Below are 12859 nucleotides of genomic sequence, written 5' to 3'. Positions count from 1 at the left end.
CTGAAACTTAACAGTCTCCGTTATCGCCAATAAGTCATGGGGAGAAAGCATATTTATGTGAAATAATTGTTTTGAATACTCTGTACAGTGAATCTATTTAGGGGTGCCGTGCAACAGTTAACACTGCCAGGGGCTAATGCTGGCAGGTAGCTTCTGCCAGCATTTTTAAGCATTCTGACAAATCTTTCAAGAACCACAGAATATTTATCTCAAGTATGATCGATCCCCTGATGGTTGCTAATCACGGAGGGTTTGACTGTGCTTCCGTGAAGAAAAAAAAGTCATCGTGACCTCCTGTTCTCTTGTGATACCCAGTTGAAAATAGCATGTTTCGCCAAAAATACATAGTTTAAAAAAGAAGGAGCCTACACAGGAGCCGAGATACAGGATTTTAAAGTAATAAGTTAACCAGGAAGTGAATGGAGCAGTAAATCTTCGGATCACGTTCCGTCTTTATATCTGTCTTTGACGGTGAATGTGTTAAACTAATCGATTAAAAATAATAATCGATATGTACATAAATGAATCTATTAATAATCAATCCCTATTTCATAGGCAAAAAGTTTCAAAGAATTTCAGAAACTTTTCAACTTGATTGACAAGGTCACAACACAACGCATCACCGTTGTGCAGCGACCTCAGATGGATCCCCGTTCATTAAATTGCATCAGCTATTGGATCAAAGTCATCAGGTCTTTCATGCATTCAGCGGATGCCATACGTCCTTCCATGGAAAGGGAAAACGGTCAGCATGGCAGACATGGTACGTGTTTGAGAAAATATCCCCGGTCTTCTTCAATTTAGGTTCAACACCTGTTACAGTAAATGACGCAGAAGAAAGGAATGTTCTGGCCACTGCAAATGCTTTAAGTTTGGACTTACTGCACACCCCTCTGTGGTTGTAGTTGCTAGCACAACTCACCATAAAGTTGGCAGTCTCTAAGCAATAAGTAGTTTTTGTGAGATTATGCACTGAACAAGTTTGTAGACTAGACACTAAAAGGACACGAAGGAGGCCTGCCACTTGCCCAGCCACGAATGCGTTCTTAATGACTTGCCTGGTTAAAAAATAAATGTATAATAATAATAAAGAAGCACTAAGCTTTGTAGGATCTAACTTTTTGTATTTATTGGTGGCCATCAAAGATTGTATCAAAGCTTTACAACCCCAGCAAAGTGATATAGTCCAAAACTTATAGGCCCAGTTGCAGCCATTTTGAAAGATGGGGTCATCTTGAAATATTCTGCGTGGCCCAAGTTTGATTATCAACTAGAATTGTCCGATTCAGGGCAATTGCAAAGTGTGGTTGCGCCGACGCCGGTCGTGGGGTCGCTGCCGCCGGGACGCGAGGAATACGCCGGGAGGAATACCGTCGTATGCTGCGCCAATTACATTGTCACGTCACTCCTGAGATCACTTGCGTTTCATTTTGAGAGGATTGATCCCCCCAAAAATCATGTTTTTGCATCGAACGGTTACGTTTTGCGCATTTGTGGCGCCCCCTATGGATCAAAGTGGAAATGCTTTTGGGGATTCGTTGAGTAAACCACCCTCGACATGTGATTCAAATTTGGGATCGATTGGACGTTTTGTTCGTGATATTTGGCATTTTTGGTAAAACGGGCCCCTCCCACTAACTTTGGAAGCCAATTACGGACGAACGGTAAGGACTATCAAAATGCCGTTTGGATAGGTTTATCGCATGGGTACTTAGATCACGTGTACTGATTTTTGTGAGGTTTGGAAAAAATATGTAGGAAAAGGTGCAAAAAGTGTGTTTTGAAGAAAATTCAAAATGGCGGAAAATCTATCCTGACGCAAATGGGCGTGGCCTATATGGGGAGATGCGTCGTGACCCAAGGAATCCAGGTGAAAATAATTTTTGATTTTACGACCTACGGTTCAAGAGTTATAGGCCAAAACGTAAAGGGGGCTGTTATAGCGCCACCATGTGGCCGAATGGTGTGATAATTTTTTTAAATAATTTCGGACTAAATTATGAACCTCCCCTCCAAATCTGGTAACTCTAGCCCTTACGGTTTCTGAGAAAAAAATACTTGAATTTGAGTTTTTTCACTTTTCCATTAAAGCGGATGGGGAAATTTAATGCACTAATAAATCAATATCAATTAAACTATTTAACCAATCTCTTAGCAAAATGATAGCACACGATTCCCGGTGAGGCCGGTCATTTTCACATATGGCACTAAATTGGGGAGAAAAAAACTGTGGGAGGAGTAGCGTGCCAAAGTATTGTTTATCTATAAATAAAGAAAGAAAGAAAGAGTATAGAGTACTATAGTCTGGTTGCCCTACTAATTAGGGTGGTATAAGGGTTATCTGTGTCAAATTTCATGCTTGTATCACCAACTGAACTATCATGTCAATTTCCCGCCTGATTATATCACAAAAGAAGAAATGTGTGACTTACAACAAGAAAATCTATAAATGTTTTATGTTTTATTCTAAGTAACACGATTGCAACAAAACGTATCTACTTTTCCAAGTCATCAAGATTAGCACTGGTGAAGGTTACGGATGTTACCCAAGTGAGTGCAAAAACCAACCTCATCTATCTGGCAGGACAAGGTAGACATTTTATGTTCCTACCCATAATAATCTCTATCCTCTATCTATCCAGTGACCAGTGTGATACAAAATCTATGTGTGTGTGCGCGCACGCACGCACGCACGCAGGCAGGCAGGCAGGCAGGCAGGCAGGCAGGCAGGCAGGCAGGCAAGCAGGCAGGCAGGCAGGCAGGCAGGCAGGCAGGATTGTGGCACACACACACACACACACACACACACACACACACACACACACACACACACACACACACACACACACACACACACACACACACACACACACACACACACAATCCTAAATAATGAGTTCGGGATACCTGGGACTATAGTTGTGCACAGAGCTGATTGCGGTCATGACCAATCTGGGAACCCATCGCCAACTGAAAATGAAAAACAGCGCCCTCTGCTGTTTGTTCTATGTCTGTTGGCTCTGGGCGGAAGAAAACGTAGAGCCAGAGCGCAAAGGAAACCGGTGTTTTGTATGCCTTCAACGCGTCACTTCCGGTTGGTGCGACTATGTTTTCATTCCCACTAACAATATTTCTACACGGAACACTAACACCACTTCTCCCAGAGAACATCGATCGTTTTGGTTATAAGCCCACTTGTTTCTATGATGAAAGAGTAAGTTAAAATGTGAATATCTTTCCGTGGTTTTGTCTGCTCCGCGGACGTTATTGTTAAATTAGTTTCGGTTTGTTTCGAGGGGGAAAGATCGACGGACACGTGAATCCCGCCCACTACATTTGATTGGGTAAAGCGCGGCCCGCTTCCTGATCTGAAGGCACGCCCATGCGCACTTGTTATGACGAACCTCCCCGACAGATTCCAACGCAGTGCAGAATCTGTTCTTGAGAGATTATGTCATGACAGATAAGAGGCACAGAGTGTGTGAGGATGACTGATTTATCCTATATGCAACAGGTGTGTAGTCACACCCAGCTCAGAGTCCAATGAGTTTGGGCCAGGTGTGACTAGTAAAATCAGCCATCTCCCACACAAAAAAGACTGAGACATAATATCCACCTGTTTCCGCGGGAATTTACTGGAGCAAAAATCCTGTGTGGGAAACATCCTGCGGGGGGACCGGAAGTAGGAAATAGCGGCTCAGTGTGTTTACATTTGCCAGCAGAACGTAGCTGTACTGCGAACGGGCCTTTTGCATGTAGTTGAAGCGCAAGGGGGCGGGGGGCGGGGGGGGGAGAGAGTCAGCGCACTGAAGTCAAGGCACAGACTACTGTGTTGTTGACGGACAACGGATGCACGCTTATGAGAAACAACACAAATAAAACCTGGCAAAACAGTTGCGTGCATTAGCGCAAGATGAGGATAAATGAAACATTCAGTCTAAATGTCCAGCAACTACTACCAATACTTTTGTATTTGAAACCTTACATTTCTCTAAATATTATAAACTCTTAGGACAGCCTAATACAAATATAATTTATGAAAAGGCTACTATAGGCTACAGTGAAGTCGGACTGAATGACTGAAACGTTTTTTCTTTTTTAACTCTCTTGGTGATTATCTGGCACAGTAGTTGTGGATTAGCAAACTGGACATTAATGTTTCCTTTTCGTGTGCGAATTACTGGACATTTAAGCCGTTTTTCCATTACAGCTTAAGCACGACACTGTCCCGCATAGACCAGACCAGTACCGCACCGCTTCAAAATATCTTGTGTTTCCATTTGCACAAAAGTCCCCCTCGCAGTACCCCCTCCCCTTCGGTTTCTCGTGCTTTAGCCACGCCCACGAAATTGTCGTGAGTCGTGAGGTCACATCCAAGCGTCATAGGAGCAGCGACCAGCCGACCACAACAACACTCAACTACAAGCATGGATGAACTCGAAGGAATGCTGTTTGCGATTCTCCTTTTTTGGTTCTATTTCAAACAACAACAAAACCTTAGGCGGATGCAGAATGAAGAAAACGAGCAGACTATTTGGAGAGCAATAGCTGACAATTACCGTGTTGAGGAAGAGGCAGAAGAGGGCAGACGCAAAAGAGAAAAGGTGAGCAAACCAGTAGCTAACGTTAGCATGTGACGATCATTACACCAGTTCCTAATGAGGCTTAGCTACTACGGCTAGTATGTATTAATGTTCATATTTTAAATGTTTGTCCTGTGTATTTCAGACGCTTGACGACGCGGACCTGTTGGCTCTTTTGCCACGGCGTAGCCCGGAATATTGGGCAGAGCAACTAGCTGGGGCATGGTGGAACGACGCTGTTCCTAAATACACTACCAAAGGTTGGGTGGCGAACTTCAGAATGTCTGAGGAGACTTTCGACTATCTGTGCAACAGAATGCGTCCAGCGATGGAAAAACGACGGGACACAACCTTTCGCAAGTGTGTAGATCTAAGAAAGAGAGTGGCTATTGCACTGTATAGGCTTGCGTCAAACGACTTGTACAGAACTATTGGACATTGTTTTGGAGTAAGCGAAGCAACTGTGTGCCGTTGTGTGCAAGAGTTCTGTGATGCTGCAATGACCTCGTTGGTACCAGATCAAATTTGTTTCCCAGACCAGGCCAAGTTTGCAGAAATGGCTGCCTTCACTGAGAATAGATGGGGGCTGCCACAGTGTGTTGGTGTTATTGATGGCTCACACATCCCCATATTGGCACCACCGGAATTCCACTGTGACTACTTCAACCGTAAAGGCTGGCATTCCATCATCCTTCAAGGTGTTGTTGATACAAGGGGTCTGTTCTGGAACGTATTTGCTGGAATGCCAGGGAGCTGTCACGATGCTAGGGTTTTAAAAACGTCCTCACTGTGGGAGCTGGGTAGCGGTGGCAACCTCTTTCCACCTTCATCAAAGAACGTTAGTGGGGTGAACATTGGCTACTACATCCTAGGAGATGCAGCCTATCCCTTGCAGAATTGGCTGCTAAAACCATTCAGTGACATGGGACACCTTACAGCAGCACATGAAGTGTTCAACAAGAAAGTCACTGAATGTTTCCTTTACCCTCATCTTGCACTAATGCACGCAACTGTTTTGCCATGTTTTATTTGTGTTGTTTCTCATAATAAGCGTGCATCCGTTGTCTGTCAACAACACAGTAGTCTGTAGTGTGCCTTGACTTCAGTGCGCTGACTCTCTCCCCATGCACCGCCCCCCCGCCCCCTTGCGCTTCAACTACATGCAAAAGGCCCGTTCGCCAGCTGCGAACGAGCTACGTTCTGCTGGCAAATGTAAACACAATGAGCCGCTATTTCCTACTTCCGGTCCCCCCGCAGGATGTTTCCCACACAAGATTTTTGCTCCAGTAAATTCCCGCGGAAACAGGTGGATATATCAGTATGTAATACATTGAAAATGAGTAAAAGTCGAGTTCAATGTAATACTATACTGTATCATTTGGAAATGATTACTTTGTCACATAATTGTTTGATCAGACAGACTATGTAATACTATACTGTATCATTTGGAAATGATTACTTTGTCACATAATTGTTTGATCAGACAGACTATACATCAGCAACTATATGCTTATTGTCTGTGTCCATCTTGAGTGTTTTCATTTGGATATGCAAGGAGGCCCTTAAACTTTATCAGTGGAAATGTCTGCCAAAAATAGGGACATTGTTTTGCGTCAAGCATGATTGCAATAATGATAATGCATTATTTCTGTACTTACAGATAACATTGCAATATGTAAAGCAAAACCATAATCCTCAAATGTTTACAATGCAACAGTCTCTTTGTTCATCTTTACAATTTACCTTTTTTTTCTCCTTTCTTTTTTCCTCCCTTTTTTACCGTTTTAGGTGTGGAAATTCAGTACTGGCTTCAGCCTGGTGTCTTCATGGGGTTTCTCAGACCTCCCCAGCATGTCAGACCATCTTAGGAAGTGCCGCTTCAACACGGTAGACCGCAAGATGGACCCCGTACCCCTTCCGGCCATGTGCACAGCGCGGGATGGACAGTCCCTCCGCCGAGTCCTCCGCCATATTAACACTTGATCTAACACCTGCCTAACCTTTCATAGATGCACCATCGTCACTGTGTAATTTAAAATGTTATTGTTTGATTTATTTTCTGTTTTGAGAGAAGAAAAAAGTCTGTACTACACAGGAGTTGAAGCACGAGAGCCTTAATTAAAGATGTAGACATAACTTGCTACTATAGTAGCCTACAGTTTAGTATTTAACTTGGCATGGATTTGTGTTGCAAATATCCCTATATTTAGATAGATTTAGATAGATGTATCGGGCTCCCAATGGGAAGCATGACCTGCTGTCTGTGGGTGACGATACGAGACGTGGTTGCTGGAGGTGTGCCCAGTGTCCCCAGGGCGGGGTGGTAAAAGGATAGCCCCTCTGCCCCGTACCGGAGAGAAATCACCTAACCCAAATGACAGAGAGAAAGAGAGTGCAGTAATAATACACAGTATGAAGGTTGTGGTAGCTAGTGCTGTAGCACTCGAGTGCCATCTCAAGACCATATTTTGATGGCCTCAGTCTTACCTACAATTTTACTTGGTCTTGACTCTTAATTTCTCCAAAGTAGGCCTTGCTCCGTTGAATTTCCTCACAATCGGTAGCAGTAGTAAGGTGCTTAAGTATTTGTGTTTTTTAATTCAGAAATAATTCAGTTTCTACTTCTGAAATGTTGGCAGAGAAATTGGGTATGTTTTGAACCTTCAGTGGGATTTCAGACCAACACAATTATAGTCTTGGTCTAAATTAGGATTCAAATGCTTCCGGTAAAAAAAAGAAAACTAGTTTTCAACATTAATTTATTGTACTTGGTGTATTACTGTCCTTCCTTTTGAATATAAATAGTTTTGGTCATCAGCTGTTTCTAGTCCCAAATCAATGACATGGCAACAAAGCAACATTTACCTCGACTAGAGCAATACACGATTGGCCTGTTGTTGATGCCACAAGAGAATCAATAATCAAGAGCGGTTTATTTGACACTCACTCGTACAGGTAAAACAGCAGGTGGGACATGTTCCACAAAGTGTTAAGTTAACATAATACAACAGATAATAATGAAAATAATAATCTTATTCATCCCCACTATCACAAAAGAAGAAATGTGTTCATGTGTTCAAGAAAAACTATAAATGATCAAATAACGTTTTTTTGTAACACAATTCCAACAAAGCTTATCTTCTTTACCAAGTCATCATGATTAGCACAGGTGAAAGTTAAGGATGTTACCTGAGTGAGTGCAAACCACCCTCATTTATCTTATGGAAAAATGCACGTTCTGCTGCCTTTGGCAGGGAAAGGTTCTATGCTCCTACCCATAATTACCTCTCTCCTCTATATATCCAGTGACCAGTCTGATACAACATCCATCATGATCGGGAATGATTGGACTGAGCAGTAGCCATAACTTTGAAGGATAATAGTGCAAAGTGCATGGCTTTGTTGAATACTTCTGAATAGCAAACAACTCTTCTCAGTAATTTGTTCTGCCCAGGATTACTTTGCTATGAAAGCGGAAACAATATTTTCTTTGCTTAAATAGCCATATAATAAGAGTACTGAAGTGAGTTAGTCATTATTATTGGATGACATTGAGGGGCAAAGCAGAACTTATACTTCGAGTGAGTCCTGTGGAACCCAGTTTATTTTCCAATAATTACCAGCCTCACTGTACATTATACCTGACATCTGTGCTTACAGTACATGAGACATGCACAACAAAGTAATTTCACACTTTCATGAGGCACCAGTATTACTATCCCATACATTTTGCACTTACATAACTATGTTCACACCACTGCTTGCTTAAATTGCACAACTCTTTACTGGTGTCTGAGCATTTCATTCGTGTTAAGATTAGTGTTAGGACAATGGGTATAAAATAAATGCTGCATTAGACATCCTTAGGGCATAACACCAACCCACACAGTAAATTCAACTATACTATAATGCATTTTAGACTGTCTTGGCAGAGACCGTCAGACTGATTTAACTGAAGCCTCCCCCAACCAACTATAATTAGTCACAATTAGAAATGGCCAGAAAGACGAGGCACCACCAACATATTAACTTTCTCTCTCAGTTATAAGACCCTCTCATTTGGTGACTTCTCATCTTTTGAATATCATGCATTTCTATTAAAATGTAAGCAGCTGTAGTACCTCCAGACAGAGTGCTATACTTCTAATCTAGACAAGTTCTCATCCATTACTCTACTGAAAATAAATTGTTGCAAGGAAGAATGCAGATTTAAGAAACTTTGAAAGTACTTGATCATTTGAAAGACTGCCTTTCTTTAGGAGAATTGACCAAAACCTTTGTTCTACAAGGGTGTCTCACCTATGTGAATTGACTTCCATTATGGTTAAGTCTTTTGCCACAAACCGTACAACCAACTTTCCCCTGTATGAGCCCTCATGTGCATCTTCAAGTCATTTTTTCTACCAAAGCTTTTACCACAATCTGTACAACTAAAGGGCCTCTCCCCTGTATGTATTACCAAGTGTCTCTTCAGATTTCCATTTTGGTTAAATGTTTTTCCACAAACTGTACAAATGAAGGGCTTTTCCCCGGTATGAGTCCTCACATGCTTTTTTAAGTCATTTTTTCCACCAAAGCTTTTGCCACAAACTGTGCAACTAAAAGGTTTATCCCCTGTGAGCCTTCTTGTAAATGAAGTTGGTTCTGATGGATTCAGTTCCTGGGAGAGTTGGTTGCTCAAAGACAACCTTTGTCCTTCTACATTTTGTGTCTCGTGCAATTTCAGAGTGTTTAAAACTGACGAAGCTTCTCGGGTCTCCACCCACACATCACTGTCTTCGGTGTCAGATTCAGAATCGTTTGAAGAGAGGAGCTGGACATCACTAGTTGGTTGTGACGCTCCACAGTCCTCTACATCTGCTTGTGTGTTCATGTGTTCCGTTGAGGTGCTGGCTAGAGGCTCTGTCTCTCTGTTTTCATCATCTTCACTTTTCACTGCTAATAATGTCAATGTTGACACAGCCTTCGCTGGCCTATTAATTATCTCCTCCCGTTCCTCCTTAATCTGTGCAGGCTCTGGTTCCTCCCATATCAGACTGGGGCTCCTCTCTGGCTGTTCAGGTGAAACCGCCTCTTCACAGAGAGGGAGGGCATCTAGGCAGAATAGAGAATGGGAAAAAAAACAGTGATCCATTAGATGCTTCATAGTTATATGTATTTATTCATAGAGTCCCCCTCTCATTGTCTTGTAGTACTGGTGGAGGTTGTGTGAGGTTGTATAGTTAGTTGCAGTCTAGAATGGGGATTTTACCTCCAGCAGAAACAGCGCGGCTTGAACATAAATGTAAGACATGTTAATGCATTTTCTGCCAATTCAGTTATATTGTGTAACAAGTACTGTCTTTTGAAACAGAAAATATAATCATATGCCATATGATTTTATACAAGATAGACAAGATAGCAAGCTAGTTCGACAAGCCAGGACAGACATGCCAGAACACTACATTATATTGCATAAAGCCCCAGTGGTGACCTACCATGCATGCAAGGCTGCTTTCACCATTTTATTACTTGCAAACCATACTGTTATATCGTTGTTTTTAATAAATAAAAAATCGATTACATATCGATATCAGTGCTCCTTAAATTTTGGTGGGTGCTCCAAACTTTTTGCTGGTGCTCCTGTTTTAATTGGGAGCACAGTGCTACCAAGTAAACATTTAAAAAAGTTACATTTGAGCCCTGAATGGAGTTCTGGGGCCTAATAATGCATATCAAATTGGGTGGGAATGAGAAACCCTGCTTTTAGTATACAAGTGGCTCCCATCACAGCTGCAAGTTTATACTTTTCTTTTTAAATCTATGTTGAAATGTGGTACTGAGTTGTATAAAGTGTAGCTACCTGGCCATGATTTAAGTGCAAATATTGTCAATAATCCTTATCTCAAAATTACACTGTTGGTACAAGTAAAAAATAAAAAAGGTCCCTTATGGAAGTTCTCTAGAACACAATAAAAATCAATAGGTCAACATTACTGGTGTAACGCATGCACAGCCGTCAATGGGCAAAATAGGGGATAAAAACTATGTACCCATACGACTTGTTTAGATAATGTCCGATTAATGCTAAACTGTCCTGATATGTAGCTTTGCCTGTCATACTTGAGACTAGCCCGAACTAATCAAATTAACTAGGAGAGTAAACAGCATAAACAAACTCAGAGAAATACCTCTGCTGAATGAAGCTACACACACACACACACACACACACACACACACACACACACACACACACACACACACACACACACACACACACACACACACACACACACACACACACACACACACACACTCTTTAATGTTTATTTGATTAAATTCAGTTACTTACAATCAAATTACATAAAATAAAATAATTTTATTGCGTTGACAGTGCATCACGAAGCGGCACATTGACCAGCGTGTTCAGGTTACAGTACCCTGCATTGGCCCGGGTGGGGTTATTGCATGGGTGAAATAGGTTCCACTTCCACAGACAGAAAGTGGCCTCTTTTCCACCAGTCTGCTCGGCTAAGCTGCTGGACAGTGTCAGAGGTTTGCACAATGAGTCTGACTTCACTTGGCTGGCCTGGATTTTTTCACTAGTAGCATGCTTTACATCCTTCCAATATACTGTATCATTCCTCACCGACATTTGCACGTATGTGGGGATTTTAAATGCAAGAAATCCTGCTAAAAATTGGCAACTGACTCCTTTCCCATTGCCAGTAGACGAACATGCCTTTCTGTTGTTTCCTTTAGCTAGAAAATGGGCAAAAATGTCCTGGTCAGCTTCCCTTCCTCATGAACAAAGAGATGTTGTGCATTTTGCCCAGTTCGCCATAAACCCTCACCAGATATCACCTGGTAAGCGCTTTAGGGTGAGAGGCTGCAAAGGGCTGAAAATTGTATAAAAGGAATGGGACAGCACTTTGAGTCCTTCATTCATATCACTTTACATAACTTTTAAAACTCTTAAGGCGGCTTTCCATATACATGGCCTCACCCTACCCCACACCACACCGTCCACTTGTGCCTCGGTTTCCACTACAATGAAGTGGGTAGAGTGGTGTGTAAGTGGTACTAAACTGGTGCCTAAAAAGTACCCAGTCCTGGGTAGGTCTGAGCTAGGCCAAGCGGGGCCAAACACTTCATAATGACTGATCACTCACCGACTTTTTATTTAGAACAGGATATAGTTGTAAAACATTATAATACTTTATATATTATTATAATCACAGTTAAAATCTATTCTAGTGTGTTATAATTATCATAGTTGTAAAACATTATAATAATTTATAGTGTATTATAATCACAGTTATAATCTATTATAGTGTATTATGATTATCATAGTTGTAAAACATTATATTACTTTATAGTGTATTATGATCACAGTTGTAATCTATTATAGTGTGTTATAATTATCATATGTAAAACATTATACTACTTTATAGTGTATTATGATCACAGTTGTAATCTATTATAGTGTGTTCTAAATATCATAGTTGTAATAAATTATAATAATTTATATTGTATTATAATCAGTTATAATGCATTATAGTGTATTTTAATTAGCATAGTTGTAATACATTATAATTTATATTGTATTATAATCACAGTTATAAGGATCCATTTGGTTCATACCGAACCAAATGGTTCACCCACACATGCACAGGTGATTTGCATTTGTATACAGGACAGTTGGCCACTCATTTACATTACATTGTTAGACAAAAAGCAATGACCTCCATCTATGTTTACATTACAAATGAGTGTCAATGACCGGAGTCTGCTACTCATACCTGTGGATTTGAGAGGGGGTACTTTTGTGTAATGGAAAAGGTAGATATTTTGATGCGGTGTGGTGTGGTGTGGTGTAGTGTGGTGTGGTGCTTAAGCTGCAGTGGAAAGGGGGCTTTAGTCTCTTACTGTCCCTATTTACAGCTAGTTATTTAAAGGCTGTGATCATTTATTATTCCATGAATACGTTCTAATGTATATAGGGTTGAAGTGGGTAATGTATGTGTTGCAATAATAATAATAAGAGTACTGAAAATTGGAACTACTCCAGTAAAGTAAAAAAAAACTCAAAATTGTACTTATATGTACAGTACTTGAGTAAATGTACTTAGTTACTTTACACCACTGCCAACAGTGACATCAACACAATAATACACAGTTCAGATAGATTAACTTACGAACCTGATAATACACGAGATTTGACTTGAGGGTTCAAACAATCCAACTGTCTCCGCTGCAGGGCTATTATTTCTTGCTGGTACTGCACTATAGTTCTG

General features: G+C 41.1%; 1 protein-coding gene across 1 annotated transcript in view; it reads left to right on the top strand.

Moving 5' to 3' along the window:
* epm2a (EPM2A glucan phosphatase, laforin) overlaps window positions 1-12859 on the top strand; it is an 88094-nt gene that overhangs the window by 62329 nt on the left and 12906 nt on the right. The gene's annotated exons all lie outside the window — the stretch shown is intronic.

Source organism: Gymnoscopelus braueri, assembly GCF_963280865.1.
Source record: "Gymnoscopelus braueri genome assembly, chromosome: 16".
NCBI lineage: Eukaryota > Metazoa > Chordata > Actinopteri > Myctophiformes > Myctophidae > Gymnoscopelus > Gymnoscopelus braueri.
This window is presented reverse-complemented; position numbering and strand designations above follow the sequence as displayed.